Below are 21,179 nucleotides of genomic sequence, written 5' to 3'. Positions count from 1 at the left end.
TCAAAGAAACAATTCTCTTTATCTTTTCAAGCATACAGACATGACCACTCCTTACATGCACGAAAAAACTCTTTTTCTTTCAAAACCTTTCAAAGCTACTTGAAACAAAACTTTTCAAAGGAGATGTTTTTGTATTTTCTATTTTTAATAAAGCATATAAACCTATCTTAACAAAAAACAATCTCAAAAGCTATAAAATCTATGAAAACTTGACTCACAAGCAAATCAAAAAGGAAATTACTCTAAGCAAACCTAACAAGGCAAAAGCTCACAAAGATGGTTCTAGGTTGTTTTACTTGACCAAAATCAAATCAAGGACCAGCTAATGTAGAATCAAAAGACTAGTCAAAACAAAAATCAAATCTTTTTGTTCTTTTTGTAAAATGGAATTCAAGACTCAATCAACAAGCACTTCGAAATTTGCCCAAAGAGACAATTCAATGGTAAGTTGCTCTCACAGGTAGACTTTAGGACAGGTCTGACTTCTTAGAATGCTGACAAAACCAGAGAGATCTAAGGTTTGACAACTTCTACCGCCAAAGTCACTACAAGACCTACTCAAAATCAAACCCTAGGGCTTACACTTCGATGAAATCCACTAAAACACTCAATGCTATCGAAACAAGTTCAGGTGAAGATTTTTGACAAGGGACTAATGAATCTGGGCAGTAAAAACTAAGAAAAAACAAAATCTAAGAGCAAAAATGCAAAAAATCGAATTTTCTCAAATTTTAGCAGGGGACGCAGGCAACCCGTTAGCACAGGTGCGGGCCCGCTCTGTGCACACAGCAAAAGTGCGTCCAGGGACGCACTGTGCAGCACTCAGAGGGTGCGTCCTACTGAAAAACTCAAGAAAAACCAAAATGAATCTAATCCTAAGCTAACCCACCCACAGACAAAGTCACAGAGCCAAAACCAGAAAAATAAACCAATTTTCTCAAAGAAAAGTTCACACAAAGGAAAAGACTTTTCTCATCAATGGAATCCCCAGTGGAGTCGCCAATTTGTCACATGGAATCAGTCAATAGTGTGGACACAACCGACCTTCCTAGAAGTCTAAGACATTCTAATGACAAACAAAACAAACTAGAGCTATCCTTCTCTAAACATGCATTATGATATGAGAAATCAAGTGTTTTGTTCTTACCTTTGTCCAAACGCTGTTGTAGAAGTCCAAGCTTTGTTGATCTGGATGAGCTCCTCCTTTTCTCCAAAACCTGCAATCACCAACAGTCAAACCATTAAATAACACCTGATTATAACATAAAACAAAGCATATTGACCATATAGACCAAGGAGTACATGAAATAACTCATAAACAACAAGTTATTGAGAAGAATGGACTAATTTGCATTAAAGGTAATCAAAAGGAACCATTACAACCTGAGCCTTGGTGTTGTGCAAGCTCCTTCCAGGGTCCACAAGAGTTCTCCTTTACTTTGACAAAGCTCACCCACTTCCAAATAGAACAAGCAAAGATGGCAATCTCTCCTCACAAGCTTCTAAATGGGAGTCCTAATTCCTGCAGCATTTACCCTTAGAAATGTATAGCTTTCAACCTCCTCTCCTTTTGGCCCAATGCCTGTATTTATAGTGCTCAAGAGGAAGTTAATCAGGTCCACCATCAATGGGATAATCCCCTCTTTGGTTGGGATAGCTCCCCTATTGATGGGATAAGTTCCTCTTTGGTAGGAGTGCATGAACCATCTGGAGGCGCTCAATACACGTCGAACAACCTTCTAGAATGCTCTAGAAATGACCACAAGTGACTTTTTAAAGATGAAACTTGCGCATTTTAACCTTTTCAGGGGGACGCACCTGCACCTTTACATACAGAGCGTCCAAAGACGCAGCTTTTGTGAACCTTGGGTGCGTCCCCGCAGGTAAGGTTGAGAGAACCTGCGTCCCTAGAGATAAATACATTTAGAAAGACTTTCTCTCTTTTTTGGAGTTTGACATGGAGAGCAGAGGCATAAGACTTGCCTAAGAGGGTAGTATGACTGTTGATAGAGTCATCCTAACTGTAAATAGTCATGGTGACATTTTTTAGTGTAACACCTAGACCTGGGTTCGGACGCGAATGTGTTACCAAAGCAGACATGGGAATGCATGGGCAGGCCCGCATTACAGTCGTCACCTATTCAATTATGGATGGTGAACCAACAAAAGATCTTGCTGATGGGAAGGTTGCAAGGGGTAGCAGTGGATATTGAAGGCATGAGCACACAGACAAACTTTGAGGTAATAGAGATTATGGATGACAGCAACCTTTACCCCGCATTGCTAAGAATAGGCTGGGCCACTGATATGAATGGAGTTATCAACTTGAAGAAGTGGAAGATGATATTCGAGGAAAAGTCTCTACACATAGTCATTCTGCTAGATCCAACTGAAGGAATGCACTACACTAAACCCGTGCGTGATGATGGAAGTGATGATGAGCTAGATTGTATGTACAAGATAACTGCACAAGATCAAGATTGGGTGAATCCAACTGCAGATGGAAGAATATCGTTGGAATGCACAGGTTCCTGCACCTTAGATTCAGACGAAGAAGACGAACACTAGCACAATTGGTTGAATGAAGTAACAACACTGAATTGCAACATGATGACTAGATCACTGTGTTGCGTAATAGCCCAGGCCCGAGATCTACCGACATATGATGGATTGACAGCGGTGGATGAATTCTTGAGCAAGTTTGAGAGTGCAGTACCAAAGCAACAGTGGTTCGATGCATTGAAGTGGGTGCTGCGTGTGACACTTGCGTGTTGGTGGGGAACACATTAAGGAAGTTTTGAAAACTAGCATGGCTACAGGAGGATGATGCGGCTACGATTTGGGAAACCAGAGCTACGGCTAGCAGATAAATATGATGGACGCGATGACCCACGCACACACCTCGCAAAATGGACCAAGGCCTATGGAGAAGAACCTCAGCTTGAATGGGTACACTTATTCTATCATACCCTGGATGTCATACCCATGAATTGGTATACTGAGATAGAACTCCAACATGGTACGGGTGAATGGGATGTTTTGCGCAAGGGATTTTTGTTAACATTCACATTTGAAGACCGATGGTCAGATATGGTTGACAACGCGCTGCAAGCTGTGAAGGCTGCCATCTTCAAAATACCACAGGAACCATAGGAAGAAGTTCAACTAGCATGGGTAACCTAGTTAAGCCATGCCCTAGAATGTTATAACGTACAAGTAGAGGAAGATGATGATGACCCCTGAAACATTAATATTCCAGAAACTGAAGGGTGTTGCGAAGTTCACGGACCATCAATTGAGGACCCCGACATCACAGCGCTACTAAAGACAAAGCAGGTAAACATTGGTACAGACATGGAGCCGAAGTATGCGATGCTTGGGGACTATTGGGACAATGCGATGGTAGATAAGGTCGTTGAGTTACTCTGCGAATATCAAGATCTGTTCCCAACCAAAATCACGGATTTAAAGGGGATCATTGGTGACATAGGGATGATCAAGATGACTCTGAAACTAAACACGAAGCCGGTTAAGCAACGACCTTACCGTTTGAATCCAAAGTATAAAGAAAAGGTCTGCAAAGAATTAGACAAAATGCTTGCAGCCAGAATTATTGAACTAGTGGAAGAATCAGATTAGGTGAGTCCTATGGTCGTACAGGAGAGAAAAGAAAAGGGTGAAATTAGAATCTATTTGGACCTCAGGAATCTTAATGATGCATGTGTTCATGATCCATTCCTGACACCATTTACAGATGAAGTATTGGAGAATTTTGGCGGACAGGAAGCTTACTCATTCATGGATGGCTTCTCAGGGTACCATCAGATCAAGATTGTGTCGAAATATAGAAGTAAGACAACCTTCACAACCGAATGGGGTTGTTTTCAATACACCATTATTCCCTTTGGACTCAAAATCGTGCGAGCGATATTTTCGCCCATAATAGTGGCCGTGTTCAAGGAATACATCCACAAAGTTTTGGAGGTCTATCTGGATGATTGGACTATATTTGGGTTAGTTAAAAACCATATAGCGAGCTTATGATTGATGTTGGATACTTGCTGATGACACCAAATTGTGTTGAATCTTAAGAAGTGCACCTTCCTCATCCCCTTTGGAAATATGCTCAGCCATGTGGTCTGCAAACAAGGCCTAATGGTGGACCCTGTGAATATTACTGTTATTCTTAATCTGGAAGCGCTACGAAGTGTCAAACAACTACGTGCCACATTGGGGCACACTAGTTACTATAGAAAATTTATTAAGAGCTTTGCACAAATCACAACACCAATGGAACAATTGTTGAAAAAGGATGCTACATATTGTTGGAATGATGATTGTAAGAAAATTTTGGATGTTCTCAATGAAAAAATTGCATCCGCTCCCATTTTGGTCTTCCCAAAATAGGACATCAAATTTCATGTACATGTGGATGCGTCATGTATCACGCTGGGCATTGTACTTACGCAAGAAGGTGCGAAAGGCGTGGTTCACCTGATCGCATTCATGAGTCAAAGGATGTCCAAAGTTGAAAATAACTATTCTACTACTGAGCGCGAAGGATTGGCAATGGTATATGTGCTCCAAAAATACCATCATTATGTACTTGGTGGGCACTTCAAGATGTATACCGATCATTCCGCATTGAAATACCTAGTGAAAAAGCTTGTGTTGGGGGGTGCATATGCAGAATTCTATTACTGTTTCAAGAGTATGACTTCAAGTTCATCATAAAGCCGGGACACTTAAATGCAGGGCCATATCACCTATCCTAAATTGAGAATGGCAAGGAGCCAAAAAATTTGGAGGAAGGACTACCTAATGCACAACTCTATGTAGTGTTTGTTGCGAACGGCCACTTCAAAGATATAATCCATTTCTTAACCACAGGAACTGTTCCGCAGGGATAATCAATTTAGCAGAAGAAAGAATTGGTGGTACGCGCAGCAGATTTTTCTGTCATCGCGGGGCGCCTCTACAAAATGGGAAATGATGAGATATTACCAAGATATGTACTTGAATTTGAACGAGGACAGATCCTTGCAAAACCACATGGGGGGGCTACAGGAGGACACTATGTGGGACGGGTGACGGCACAAAAGGTTCTTCACGCCGAACTATGGTGGCCAACCATACATCAAGATTCGATAGCATACTATCAAGATTGCAACATATGTCAACAGACTGGGAAACCATCGCGAAGGGATGAGATGCCACTCAATCCACAGATGACGCTGCATCCATTCAAAAAATAGGTGATAGACTTTGTGGGGCTGATCAAACCTTAGGGAAAGACGGGTGCGCGCTACATCATTACCACGACAGAGTACCTGACTCGATGGGCAGAAGCACCGCTGGTTAAGGACTGCACGGCTACCACAACTGCAAAATTTTTGTTCGACAACGTGCTGACATGGTTTGGATGCCCAAAAATTCTAATGAGTGACTGTAGAACACACTTCCTAAATGAAACTATCAGCGCACTCACCGAGGAATTCTAGGTGTATCATCATCAAAGTACATTGTACCATCCACAAGCTAATGGGACAGTGGAAGCATTCAATAAGATTCTAGAGACTGCGCTGACCAAAGTATGTAATAAATAGCGAAATGACTGGGACTTGTGGATACCTACCATATTATGGACATAGAAAACTACATGCAAGAAGTTGACGGGTTAGACACCTTTCAGGTTAGTATATGGCACGAAAGCAGTCATGCCAATGGAATACATCGTACCCAATCTGTGGATAGTAGTGATGACAGGCATGTCAAACCGCAAAGATTTGGAAAAGAGGCTCGCGCAATTGGAAGAAATTAAGGAAGAATGGTTTCTGGTAGGATTCCATCAGCAGGTACAGAAATAGTGCAAGAAATCTTGGCACAATCACCATATCAAGTTGCACATGTTTAAGATAAATGATGTAGTGTTTCTGTATGACAACAAGTTTAAAAAATTTCCTAGAAAATTCTGAATGCATTGGTTGGGGCCATATGTGGTAAAAGAGGTCACAAACGGAGGCGCAGTCCAGCTAGTCAAACTTAATGGAGAGCCCTTCCCAGGAAGAGTAAATGGCAGTCACCTGAAGCCCTACATGGGTGGACCGGCTGTCTGACTAACTGACCGAAGCACAGTCTCATCGCTCCAGACAATTGAAAGAGAGTGTGGGACTATAAAACAGTCTGTTAGGGATCTGCATGACAACAGGGGTATGCACAGGGTAGGTATGTCACAAGGATTGTGGTTGCACATAAGGGGCTTCGCTGCTGTGCTGATAGACAAGGAAGTGACCATTGGTATCACTATTCATGACAAGATGTCTGAGTTAAGGTGAAAAGGAGCAGGCAGTGGGAAATTAAGATACGAATTAAGAGCCAGATTCAGAATGTTCTACCGTAAATCTCGCATTAATGACCCGAATAAAGGGGGAATGGTCAAATTTGAATTTCAACAGGCCTATAAATCACAACCAGTCATCCACTGAACAAACTGTAGCATCTTGATAATTAAGTTATTGCGCTATCCAATAGATATGGACCCGTCGAACTTCGACACCTTGAGAGTAAGCTTAGTGTTCGCAACATTGCCAAAAGAGATGCAGGATCTTCAGGACAATGTAATGTTGACAGCCAAGGACGTCGCACCAAGCCCAATGCCAACAATGGGAGATGTACCAGAAACACCTAGAAAAGTAGTAGGACCGGTCCGGATGTCGCCACGAAACCTGCGGTCTGTTAAGCGTTCTATGAAAGATAAGGGCAAGACAATAAATCTTGAGACAAAATATGGAATTCTATTTAAAACTTCGTCTCTGGGCTATGTGCCCATGACAAAAATTGAAGAGTGGGACCTTGTGGACAGCAACAAATCTCTTGCAAAAATGTAACAAAAGCTTCAGCAAACATTGAGGATTCTGAACCAGAGATCGCAAGCATGCTGCTCTTGCACAAAAATTTTATGCATTTGTTATCTCAGCTAGAGATAAAATCCTATGAGTGGTTGCTTTTTTTAACCTAGTAGAGAAGAATGAGCATCATTAGTTAAGAGAATTAGGAGGGGCAATGGAGCAAGAGCTTGAAGAAGTGTTGCAGGAGGCAATGACGGAGTGACAGATTGTAGTGCGTCACTCATAGGGATGGTGGACCGCGAAGCCTTGGCAGCGTGACTCACCACGCCAACAAGGTGACTCGAGGGTAAGTCATGATGTTTGTGTTGGGGGCCTATTGGGCAACAGATCCCCTGTGTAATGGTTTTGGGGCATAAAGCCCACAATTTTGGGTAATGGTAATGTAAAGACCCCGCAAAATGTGGGCGCGGAGCGCGAGATTCGAGGGTAGTCTGCCCTAAAATATTGTAATTTAATATAGAATGTGTCAGCCTACCCATTGTCTGCAAACCATGGGAATGTATAAATAGAGTGAGGCTCTAAGTGTAGAAGGTAGGTTTCTGTTCTGATCATAAGTGTTATGGGTTGTTGAATGCAATATTCTCTCTGAGTTTGTAAGTCTGAGTCGTGGTTGGTAGGAGTAAGAGTAGGCTCTGCAGCTGTGTGTGTAGAGGCCTGGTAGAGTCTGCAGCTGTGTGCGCAGACCCCTACAGTTGAGTGTGCAGGCGGAGTTGGGATTGTCATGGGACATAAGTTAATAAAATCTAAGTTGATTTTGGAATATTGTGCATCCATTTGCAGATCTATATGTTTATGCTTCTGTTATAAGTTTAAGCATCTTTTTACAGTTTATGGTTGCATGCACTGGTTATAAATGTTGAATGATTAATAAAGATTAATGGGCCCAAAAAATTAAGTCAGATCTATAATAATAACACAGTAAGGTTAGAGGATCTAGATATCACCCCTTCACATTCTGTACAGAGCTACTCGAGGGGCAGATAGCTACGCATAGTTGCACTAGCACGTAGGATCGATTTGTGACTATTCCAAATCTCATTAAGACATCCCTTGGGTGCAGAAACTTGGTTCCAGTACCCTCCCATACTACCTCGGGTGAGACCTTAGTCCACGCTCTATAGATTGTTGCCTAAACGGCCAATAGTTTCGGGATTTGTTTGGCTAAAACACTTCTGAACTTGGGTCAGGCCCCAACAAGCCAACAACTGCTGGCAAGGATTATGAAATTTTCACTGGGAGACTGGGAGACTAACTACCAGAACTATGAAAAATGTAGTCCAGACTATCGGGAGGCTGGTTGACTGCAATAATTACGCAATACACAATCCAGATTGGCCTGCTAGGTCCTGAGATTGTGCATTGCGCAGTTTCAGCTGGAAAGTGATGCGGGCCTAGGGACTGCATTGCGCAATTTCTTGGACCAACTGTCACTGCCTCTAAGAATTGCGCAAATCCAGACTGGAGGGCAGTGAGTAGAAATATTTGTGCATTTTCTGGGAGGAAGGTAGAGCCTTCCCTCTTAGAATTTCACAATGTTATTCGGGTGAGGTAGAGTCTGGGAAAAGTTTTCCCAAACCTGCCAACGGGCAACTGAAAGCAAATGAAGATGTGAATGCATGGCAAACAGAGTGTAAGAAGAGGTGAATGATCATGCATGCAAAGAATGAATGCAAGATTCAGAAAATGGAACAACATGCATGTGTGTGAAACGATTCGCTGAAACGACGATTTTTTGTGCAAAACAGTGTCATGCATGCGACAATAATGAGATGCTAATGAAAACTAAAATGGTGCTTGTACATGCTAACATGCATGAAAATGAAAACAAGAATTCACAAAAAGCAAGCAGATAACACTCACATAAACCAAAACACAAAAAGCAACAAAAATGTTGCAAAATACAAGTTAAGCGGACTTACCTAGAAATATCTTAGCTAGATGTGTTGAAGACTCCTGGATGCACTGTGGGATGTCATAGCTCCAGGATCGATGTGAAGAATGAGCTCTAAAGCGTCAAATAAATAATTTTGAGGCTTATGACGCGCATGCCAAAAATCTAGGAAAATGCGACACTTGGAGGGGAGTTTCTAAAACTATCTTTGCATCTAACCTCCAGCTTCTAAAAATAGATCCTAAAATCTAGGGATGATTTTTGAATATTTCTTTTTTCTATTTAGGGAAAAATCAGCCCATGCATGCAAGTCAGGTTTTCTCAATCCTGGAGGGAACTGGTCAACCTAAAGGCACATGCAACATCCTGCTTGACTGAGGGATATTTTTGTGCAATTTCTGGGAGGAAGTTGGGCTGGTTGTCTAGAGGGGTTGCGCAATTTCTGGGAGGAGCAGTTGCTGCTACCCAGAATTGCGCAATTTCCAGGCTGAGCTGCACTACTGGGCTAGATTGCGCAATTTCCCACGAGAAGGTTATATGACAAGATTGCGCAATTTTTTAGCCCAACAGACTGCCAGTTAGATTTGCACAATTTCTAGAGGGGAGGCTAGTTCCCCTCCAAGATTGTGCAATTTTCTAAGGGAGTTACTCATCCAGTAGCGGAACCAAGTCTGGAATGGTAGCCTATAAGGGGAGTGAAGAAAATAATCATGCAAAAGCTGGCAAGCTGCTAGAGGACCAATGAAGCTCATGTACTTGAAAGTGAAATAAATGCTGCTGGGATGGTTGGCAAGAAGGCTCCAAAACAAATCTAAGGAAAAACTTTGGAGGGTGGTTGTAGCAGTTACAACACTTGGTGACACACTGGTAGAAGTCCAGCTCTTTGAATGGACCTTGTTCGTAAAGAAAGTCTAACACCTCCGGAAGTATTGTTCAGTTCTTTGTTCATCTTGGTTTCCACACTTTCTTGATTGTAGGATGTAACATCTTCCAAGCCCTTGGTTAGTTGACATACATTCCATTCTAAGCCAACACAATTGTTTCAATTGCAGAGGAGGGTTATATTGGTTCACAAGAATTATGGTCGTCAGAGTTTTAGTTTCATCTCTGGTGTTGCTCCATTGCCAATAGGCCTAGATAGTACCCTGTTAGAGTCACGCAAGAATGCAAGCATCACTCCGCTACCAGTGAGCTTGGTTAGTACCTAGCAAAGTTACTTGCATCACCTCTCTACGCAGGAAGCCTTTCTCTTCTTTCGCCTTATTCATTTTCATTTTCTTATCAAAAAATTTCACTCTTCATTTTTTTTTTTCTTTTCATATTTCGTAACTGTGCATAGCACTTATTCATTCAGAGGCAAAATAGGGATCCCTACTTACTAAGAGCGGAAGAGGTTGTTCCTTCAGAGAAGTAGTTTATATATATACCTCTGAAATGCTCGTTAAGGTTTTCCCCCTCACCTTACTCTACCAGACTAAGTTGACAAGGATTAACCCAAAAACAACTGACTAGAGTAGGTGACACTAGTTAGAGTGCAAGCATTGTATTTTCACCAAGGCTCACTTCAAACAATATGTATTTTCCATCGATATATCATGGACTGATGATAACAAGTTCTTCATATAGAGTCAAGACAATAGATATCCAATTATTGATAACTACACAAGTCCTCTTGTACTTTACCCATCTTTTTTCAAGAGTCGCACATGGTTTCATGTGAAACTAACCTACGAACGTAAAACAAGCAAACAAGAAAAAGCCAAAAAGTGAAAGTAGAAATACATGCGTAAGCAAACAGAATAAGAAAACAAGCATGAAAGCAAACAAACATGCAAGTTAAGAAGCAAACATACATGCAAGAAAATAAACCAAAAGAAAACACTACTCCTACTCCTAATCTAATGGTACATGGGTCTGCTCACATGAAGTGATACTTATAATGCAGCCACCGACGCATTGGTCGACCCATGTTGGTGAAGGCATGTTTCGCGAACAACATAGCTGTGTGAACCAGAAGACATGAAAGACATAAAAAAGAATACCAACACACTCCAATTTTATATCTGTCCACAGAACATAAGTGAGTGCAAGTGCGTGACATGCAATCCGTGGACTTTTCATGGTGTTGTGTGACACTGCTTGCAGCTGTTAAGCATATGCATACTCTTGACTATGACATGCAAGCAAAAAAAAGAAGCAAAGACAACTTGCACCGTGCACATGTTCTTTCTACGTAAGATTCCTCCAATGCATGAGCGATGGGATTGTGTATTTCAAGTGGAGGAAGCATAATCTGTGTGTGAGATTTATCTTCAATGCATACATATGAGTGATGAGGAGCCTCGAGTGATTCAACAGTTTCCTAATCAGAAGTGAAACCAACCTCAAAATAGCGAGGGCCTGACATAACCATCAGCTCAAGCTGAAGTGCCTAGACAGCCTATGGAGTTTCAAATTCATTAACAGACAGATCATCATAAAAAAGTGGCAATCAACTGTGATAGAATCATCATCATGATCGAATGCGGGAGTAAATAGATCATGACAAGTATGATCAAAAAAATCAATGATTTCATCAGCATCCTCATGATTTGATGAATCAAATAGAGGGGTAGATGAGAAGCAGAAAAATTCACCCTTTGTGTTTGTGTAAAAAGAAGATGAAAAATAAAGTGGATTTTCAATGAATAATTTATCCTCTCCATTGTAGGATGATGCATTGATATCTAGTGTGTTCTACAAATGATAAAAAATGGGTGCATCCGTAGACAGAGATACACATGTGAAATCATGGATGACAGAATCACCAAATATGTCAGGAAAGAATGGAGTAGGCTCAGATAGAAGGGAGTCATCCTTCGTTGAGGGTTGATGCTCAAGCTCCCAGTCATACTCTTGATGAATGATAGCGCAGGTTGGTTATGCAACACCAACTTCGTAGATAGCTTGATCCTCATTAAAAATATGTGTAGAGTCTGGAATGGAAGAACATAAGAGAGTGCAATATGGAGGATCATCATAACATGAAGATGAAGGTTGAGGTAAGATAGGCATGTGACAACCCACAGGGTTCGCAACCAAATCTGCGTGAAAATTGAGAGAAGTGATGTTGGGAGGATGTGGAAGTGGAATGGATGTGTGTGCCTATTCTCCCACATCGTTCTGCAGTGATGGAGCTATTTGATGAGGGGATGACAGAAAATCACTTGTGAGAGCGACCATGTCTATCTGTGATTGAGAAGCTACATCACTGAAGTATGCTAAATGGGGCTTGGGCTTGAAATTTCTTTTAGGATTAATAGATTTGGTAAGACAATACTCAAATCTATCCATGAGATACTAGAATTTCATCTGAATTTTCAGAGCCTGAAATTGCAACACTCGAAAGTGGTCCCAAAATTCCATAGGTGATTCATGCGGGGCCTTCCATTGTTGTAATAGTTTTTTGTCAAGAGTTTTTGGATCAAAATGATGGAAAGTAGATTTAATGAGATCACAGATCTAGTTAAGTAGTGCACCTGCTAGGAGGAAGACTCCAACACCACCGTTGTGGGGATCTGTGAAGTGTGTATGAAAGTATCAAAATGACCTCTTTTGGATATAAATCGTCTGCATTCTCAAGGAATACTTAGAATTATTCTAAGTACTCAGGCCTTGCTACTTCACCTTCACCATCATACGTGAATTCGGACAAGAGATTAAAAAACTCCCTCGTGATGTTGAGAGGTTCGACATGCGAAAGACATCGTGGAGGGATGAGTGTAATATAATCCATGATAGATGTGAAAAGGTTCAAAATAGGATGAGAGGACACATCTTGTCATCTAGCCCTCCTTCTAGCACCAAAAATGTTGACGGTGTTGGACCCACCAACATGTTAGGGGATCTCCCCAGTAAGAAGTCCCAACTAGACCTCAGACCATTTGGCGTAGGAGTCCCAATAGTGGGTCATATGGTATCGCCTTGACCACGGTTGAGTGTAGAGGAAAGTAAGATGTCCCTATGGTAGCAAGGGTGTGAAATATGTGGTAAGTTAAGGAAGGTGCATGAACGGTTCTAACACACTAAGAGTGAGGTGAGTGTGCCCCTTGGAAACTAGTGTAAACATGCATCTTGAAAGGGAAAACATGAGAAAAGATGGATCACAAGTTGGAAGGAAGGTGAACCAACAATCCAAAGTGATGGTTAAACCAACAACACATTTCAGTAAGATTCGTACATACATATAAAGAAAGAGTTCATACATACATGTGTAAGAAAACAAATACATATATCATTAGAGTAAATAAGTTAACTGAAATACAATAACAACATATGCTTGAAACATGATGGCTCTATTATATTAAGAAGTGAAAGTTTCAATCATACAATACAACCATGACCAACCACTAGTCCCAATAATGGAACGTTACAGTGACTGCTGCCTGCTCCTCCAAAGATATGTACTAGCTCTGCACTGTGGAGAAGCCAAGTCTAATTACAATAGTCTCCAAGATTTATCTAAGATTCTCCTATCAGAAGCTTGGCTGACCAAAAGCCTCTATAATAAGTTATGAGGGACTATATATAGCAAAGGGTGGGGTTTCCCTTGACATTCCCCTTTGTGACCGTTCATCTACCTTCATGACTCTTCAACTACTCTATGACAGTTACATTCACTTATCAACACTTGAACTTCCACTTGATAAGACGTTAAATAAAATCTGCACATGTACCCATGTGAGAGAAAATAGGCTTGAGCAAGCCATGCAAGACATCAGTATGACTCAGACAACTATGGGAATACCAACTCTTCGACATCCTCATGATGGTCAACAGTGGTGAACTGATGCCAAGCTTGGTATTCTGCGATGAAGATGCATTCTCTTACTTCTTCGCTATTTTTCTAGCTTTATACCCTAGAGGCTCCTTTGTGTTGAGTTGTACTACTGCATTGCATGTTGACCATTTGTACCTTTTGGCCTTAAGTTGACTTCACTTGGACTCGTGTTTAAGCCACCTTTTGACCATGTCTTTTACAAAATCAACCTTGCAATCACTTAGCCTCTAGAACTTGACACCCTCTTACCTGTGGCAAGAACATTCCTTTGAGTGTCATTGACCAGTTTCATCACCTTGGATTGAGCATAGCAATGTTCCCCTCCCAGGAACTAATGCATTTGTATTTGGACACTCGTTCTTTCCACTGTACTATAGCATTCTTTTATTCTTTTTTCAGACTTCATAAATATGAAAAAGACAAAAAAAATTATATATTTCAAAAAGAGCGGGAATGAGACATTATTTCCATGATCGATGGCAGCTAGAGTCAGTTGTGTCACCCTTGAACAAAACACTAAAAAATAAGTCTTTCCTCCATTGGGATGGGCTTTAGTTTGACTTAAGAGAGACTGAACCTTGTTATTGAGTCAGTACTCCTCCAATTGGTTATCTCTTCCAATCATATGGAGAGTTTTCTTATGCTTCCTGCATGACAGACTTATAAAAAGTTATCATATGTTGCCATGTAGTCACATTTGTGTCATGCTCTTGTTCAAGGGAAGTAAACTTGAGTTGACCTTTCTGCGGTGTCTCTTGAACTATTTTTTAGTCGACCATCCTTGGCTGTCAGAGTCATGTTCATTATCACATCAACTATTTGGTCCATTGCTCGTGCTGGTTTGAGAAGGTCTCCATTGAATTCTTGCTGGAAGGTCTTGTCTTATCAACTACGACAAATTTCTCTAAGAGTAGATCTAGAGTCGCACCCTCACCGTATTTTCATTATTGATAGGTCACCTTGTGCTCAGCATCGATTAGTATCATGGGTCTTTGATTATGTGGTTTCCTTTGTGTTCAACGTCAGCTTTCATTATCATGCATTGAGATTCGTAGAGTACTTGGTTTCCATTTGACCCTATTGGTGTATTCCTTGCCTCTGTGTTAGATTTCATTATTGGTTGGTTTAGAGGGTTTCTATCATGCGCTAGCTACATCTTGTGTACACCGAAAATGTGCTTTGGTTGGTTTACTACATCTTTCTTTACCTGATTCCTTCCACATTATTGCCCTATGGGTTACACTCGCGTTTGATTGATGAAGGATTCCTTAATGCCTTACTTCCAACATATCTATTCCCATCAACTTCAACTCCTTGCTCTAGGAACAAGGTCTAGAGTCCATTTGGCAGTACCATAGGGTTTGCAGTCATTAGTGGCAGACTCCTTCACTATAGATAGTGGGAAAACATCATTTCTCCTGATTGATAGATTCTTCCAAGTGTTGGACTTCAACTCATTTATTCGCACTTGTTAGATTGTACTGGGTACCTTGGCTCTCATCATCATTATTAGTGAGTAGTCTTGGGTTTGTTAATGGTATACATTAATGACAAATAATCAAACGATTTCTCACATGGTAGACTTCAGATCATTTATTCCCATTTTGTAGAAATGTGCCATGGCAGTTGGTGAAGACCTTGGGTTTGCATCATCATTTCTTGGTTCACTTGTCAGTTGCTCCTGTTTCTGCTAGGTGACACCATCGACCTTATATGTTGCAGTTCATTACAACGGCATCCTATATGTTGGCACTCGAGTTGGGTGTAGTGCCATTTGTTCCACCATTTGACTTGGTACTTTTTGGATCAGATTTATGACTTCAGTGGTCAGCTTTCTACTTCAACATCATTGATCAGTTCTTTATGTGTGATATTAAGACATGTACTTCTATAGATATGATCAGATGATCCACTATGTATTTTCAGTCTTTTTATACTTGTATACATATTGGATCCTCTTTTTTACTTGACAAGCGGACATGCTTTATTATCTCTGAGCATGGGTATGCCTACCTCAGACAACAAGTTTCTTTCTGATCTCTTTCACTGGCTTGGCAGGCTAAATTCTGGTGAACTCCTCTCAGGTCTCGACATGATTCCTTCTATACACTTAATACATTTTGGCCATCATGTACCCCTTCTAACCTCATATATTAGGGGGCATCTGTTATAGCACCATTTACCACTCTTGGTAGATTTGATGCTCTGGTTATGGCCTAGGGCAACCCTTCCTTTCTAGACTTGGTCCAAATTCTAAAAAATAGTGTTTTACTTCCCATATGCTATTTTTCCCTGTATAAAAAGCATGTACATGTGGGTCAGTCTATACCCAACCCGTGTATATGTGTTAAAACACTAAAAAATATATAATCTCCTTAAATTCGAGCATGTTTTAGGGGTTTTACCTGTTACTCCCCTACTATATCTCATGGCCCAACTGTTTCCCAACTGAAAAAAGTAATTTAGAGAAGTATAAATAAACCTCCATGGCAAGGCCTAAGGGGAGGAGAGATGAGATATTGATATTATAGTTTATTACATCCCTGATCAAGTCTGAAGAAATCCCTATGCCTCCTGCACTCCCAAGTTATAGGAAACCTTTGTTTCCTTCTTTGTGATGTCCTTCAAACCTTTTATGACATCCTTGTGTGTATTGATGGAGGAAGATTGCTGAGGCCTGGTCAGGATGGATCCGGAGGATGGTTCCACTTGGATCTGGAGGAAGACTCAGGTTGTAGTTTTCCACATTTCATTTAGCATATATCAATAAAGAAATGTTCTTGTGTTCTTGATATTTATTGTGTTTATGCATTAATATATGTTATGATTTGCTTATGAATCTTATGTTAATGCTCATTTTCTCACCTGCTTCTATGATTTAGCACCTATATCATGAACATGCTTTCTATTACTGCTGTTGTATATGCTTTTCTTGGATAAGTTACAGGTTCTAAAGGCATCAGAAGGAGAAAAGGGTTTGGACGATGCGGGATCGACCTTGAACATAGGACCTCCAGGTAATACCTCTTCTTCCTACTTCAGTAGTTTAAGGATTTAGACTACCTGTCTGCATATTTCTTTATGTTGTATGCCCTCCGCTCTATTGGGTTTTTCAACCCAAGACCCTAGGGTGCTTCCACCCGCAATAATTCATTAATTTTTAGTTTCACTCAGTTGCTGGAGGAAAAAACAAGCTTTCTTCAATTAGATTTTACTTCTAGGGTCACAGCTTCCACCAATGCCTGATTTTTACTCTCTGTCTATGTCTTCCAAAGATGCACATAAAATTTTAGCCACAATTTTGTTGTTACATGGTGACGATGATATAAGAAATGTAATCATACCAACTCTAGGGTTCCTAATTCAAATGCTACTACCATATGTGGTTTTGGACATACCTTCATACCTAGCTCAATCCATCAATTTCCAATTTAAGAACTTCCACTTGGCCAATTGCTTCATAAATCCTTCCATTCTAGTCTATCTTCTTTTGTACACTCATATTGATAATTTTGAATATGTCTGAGCATTTTTTATTCGAAGAAGAAGACGAATTTAGTAATTGAATGGCAACATGTAGTCAAAATAAAGACAGACAATGAAGGGTTTTCTCAAATTTTTGTCCACATACATGGAAACATCATACATTATTCTAAATGGTGCACCACCTCCAAGAATTCTACCAAAGCATAAGAAATTGTTATAAATCAGTAAAGATATCAAGGTTGGGGATTGGTACCTCTTTGATGAATTCATAGAAATAAGGCTATCTGGATGTAAAGTGTGGCCTTACAGATTACCCATTTTCCTACCTATGAGAATATTCTCCCTAGAGTTCATAAGAAAGAACCTACATGTAGACCAAGTTAATTTTCTTCTTGGGCATAGGGGGTATCTATTTAAATTGGAGAACTTTGTTGGTCCATCCATAGTGAATTCAAGATATGCCCTTACTTAGGTAGAATAAATGTTGAATGAATTTCGTTTTGAATTGGGAGAGAAATGGAAATATGACCCTCAAAATTTCATTTCTAATAGAAGAAAAAGTGTTAATGCAACTCCTTACTCCCATGAAAGAAGTGCTAAAATTGAATGGAAACCAAATCAAGAAGTTTGGCATATTAATTCAAAATTAGAAATTGAGAATATTGTAGCCAAAGAGAAGTCTCTAAAAAGAAATATTCGTGAAGCAATTGATGTAGATGTGGAGGAGGTACAACGATCTAGGAAATCCAAAATAAAGTCTAAAGGTGAGGAGGAAATGTAAGTGAAGCTAACATAAGTGACATCTAGACAACGAGGTTTTCAAATGAATTTGGAAAAACCTGAGCTTGTCATGCCCTCTAGATCTACATATTTGACAGTTCCCATAGTTGGAGGAATTTCTTATGTGATTGATAAAACACTAAAGAACTACTAAGCCATTCAAGAGAATAGTCAAAAGGTGAAAGGTGACATGATGTCTTGATTGGCCATTAAGACATCTTCTTCTTTCCAGACTAGGTTGCTTTTAGCAATGGACCTAGAAAGGAACCAATTGAAATTGCATTTGTTTCATCCTATTATACATTCACTTCCTTAAGGTGTTGAGTTTAAGACAATAGATTTATCTCTCAACACTGTTGATGTTCCTTTACCCGATAAGATTAATTTGCACAGGAAAATAAGTGAGATTATATATAATGACTTGATCAGAGGTTCATTGATAGTTAGTAAATAAAAGAAGCTCTTAGAAAAATCCTCAAACATAATCAAATAAGAAAAGGCCAATTCTAGAGCTCTATATGTGCAACATGAAGGTTATAAGGAATTGATTATCAGCTGGGTGTTAACCAAAATGAAAGAGAATCTATTAAAGAATTGATACAAGGAACATAAACTGAAATGCAATCACTCAGGTAGAAGTTGAAAATGCCTATGACAAAACATGTGTAGACTATTCAACTTGATTTTGTAGAGAAAGAAAAGGAACAATTGATAATTTAGCTTATAGACAGAAATAAAGAGGTGATAGACTTAAAAGAAAAGATCTAAGACCTATAACATACTATCAAAAATCATGTGTGCACAATTGTAGTGTCCAATCAGTCTTAAGACGCTACAAACAAATTAATACAAGTAATGACTGAACTCTCAGGCATAATTCAACAATAAAGAGAAACAATTGGAGTCTCCAAAGATAGAAAATCAAAAAGTATATTAGAAATACAAGTCAACTCAAGAAGAATAAAGGATTTGAAGAGAAAATTGAAGGGAAACATATCCTTAATTGAAGCCAGGCATGTCATTTGGGATGACATAATTCAGCAAGTGCGTTCAACTTTGGGATTATTTCAAGATATTTTTGAGGAAAGAGTCTATATCACTAGTTCATAGAAGTTGTAGCTTCATGTAAATAGGAAATGCAGAAAGAAGCATAGAGAGCTAGGAAGATCATCAAGTTTCTGAATGAAAAATTTGTAGCAGATTTGAAAAAATGCATATTGTTGATAGGGATACATTTATTTTAGAGATCATCAAAGCCATTGGGAGAAACCACTTGTGCCTCCAAACTTAGGGAAAATTGGAGACAATAAAAAAATGTGTAGTTGATTTTGATTCCAAGTTTTATCAAAGATAGAGAGTTGGGTTTCCAGATGTTGAATTATGGATGAAATCTTGCCACATAGGAAAAACTATTGACATGAACTAATAGCTTCCATGTGTAGACTATATTCATCACTTGAGAAGACTATAGTGTTGAGGGGAAAAATAATGGTCAATTTCTTGCAGGGAGACTTTCAGTTGTTGTGGTTGATGAAGACCTTTGAACCAATGCCTAATTACACCATAATGTTAGACTTACATGTGGCTTTCCAAAAGATGACTCGGTGTCCAACTCCAAATAAAATTCTTTGGGAAAGATGTGAAAGTTTACTCTAGCAAGCTACAACTAAAGTTGAGGAACCATGTGATGAACCCTAAGGGAAAAGTTCCATTACCCATTCAAATTATTAAAGGAAGAAAAAATCTTATTTTGTAACAATGTATAAGTTTTAGCTAAGAGATATTTAGACAGTTAGAAAGTTGGATAGTTTGATAATGATATGTAACTTTTCTTCAATGTAATATTTCTTTAAAAGGAGGGGAGGAACCAATCTAAGGGGGTTCAAAGTTTTTTCCTTGGATACTTTTGGTAATCTTTTTTGTGTAATGTTGGGAGATCTTTTGGAATATTTACAAAGTTTCAAAGTGATTCCATATTCTTGTTGGTTATAGTATGTGCTTCTCTAAAATTGGTGTATCTAGCCACTAGTTTCTTTATTCATTAAACACATTTTTCAACATTGTGAGAGTAACGAATGATACTTGTAAATATTTATTTAAGGAAGCCTTAATGAAGCGCTCCACAATTTCATCATTTCATCCTCTTTCTTTTCATGTTTTCTGCTAAGATTTGGTGCATAGGATTTTGTTTATCCCTATACATTTTATATTTATTCTCGAATTCTTCTCACCGTACTACAACTTCGTAAAGGACTGTAACCACATATATGAAGGGCATTTTGAAGCAGTTTGCTTATTCTTCCACATGTTAAATCACATTACATCCCAAGGGTTGTCCCTTCGAAAAAATAGAAAACAATTTTTATATATATATATATATATATATATATATATATATATATATATATATATATATATTTGTTTGAACTGTATGAATGTCCTAGGCACTTACCTCCTTTTATCCATATGTTGTCTCTAGGGTTACAATGGGTATTTTGGCAAGCATTTTATCCACAAATAGAAAAAACTTAAGGTTATAAATTGATATTTGTTGTTCAAGAAATAATTCAATAGAAAAGTAGTGAAAATTTATAAAATTTGATAGAATCTAAGTATATTAGGCACCACCATAACTATAATTGATGGAAACTAACAAAGTTATGTTAGAAAACTTATGCTAAACATCGAAATTAACTTCCTACAATTAATAACCCCTCATGCAACAATCCTAGATCACATAAATGAAAGCGTTCCTCCTCTAAACACTAAGCTAATTGAGTGAATTCATTTTTTGAATATGAATTTAAAGTATGAGAAATGGATCTCGGAATTGGAAATATATGAATTTTTTATCATGATTACTAGATTTTCTAAATATTTAAGTTGAAATTCAACATTGTGTGTTACGTTTACCATTAATTGTTTTTTATACACTAGCTTTATGTGAAATCATGTTTTCTTTTATCAATGCAATGCTTCTGTATAATGTTCCTTTAGTTCCCTTTAATGTATTCATTAACATTAAAAAAAAAGGTACATGTTATCACATTTTTAGCACATCTAAAAGCCTTGAGAGCATATTATAAGAATATTCTCTTAAATGACTCAGCACACATTACTACATTTAATAGGAATTAGCCAATAGGCCCATCAATATTTCCCTAAACCCTTAGGTGAAGAGAATTATAGGAATATCTCCTCATCCATACCTTAAAATAATCAATGCTTCATGAAGTTCATCAACCATCAATGAAAACTTACCTACAAAGTTAATTGGCATTTGGTGGAAAATGTG

General features: G+C 39.0%; 1 pseudogene; it reads left to right on the top strand.

Annotated features, from left to right (window-relative positions):
• Window positions 1-6,533: 6,533 nt before the first annotated feature.
• Window positions 6,534-21,179, top strand: part of LOC149226975 (protein RRC1-like) — a 68,178-nt pseudogene continuing 53,532 nt past the window's right edge.

This window comes from Pinus tabuliformis, chromosome J, assembly GCF_031772625.1.
Source record: "Pinus tabuliformis cultivar Carrire ecotype Pingquan chromosome J, CPIR1, whole genome shotgun sequence".
Classification (NCBI taxonomy): Eukaryota; Viridiplantae; Streptophyta; class Pinopsida; order Pinales; family Pinaceae; genus Pinus; species Pinus tabuliformis.
This window is presented reverse-complemented; position numbering and strand designations above follow the sequence as displayed.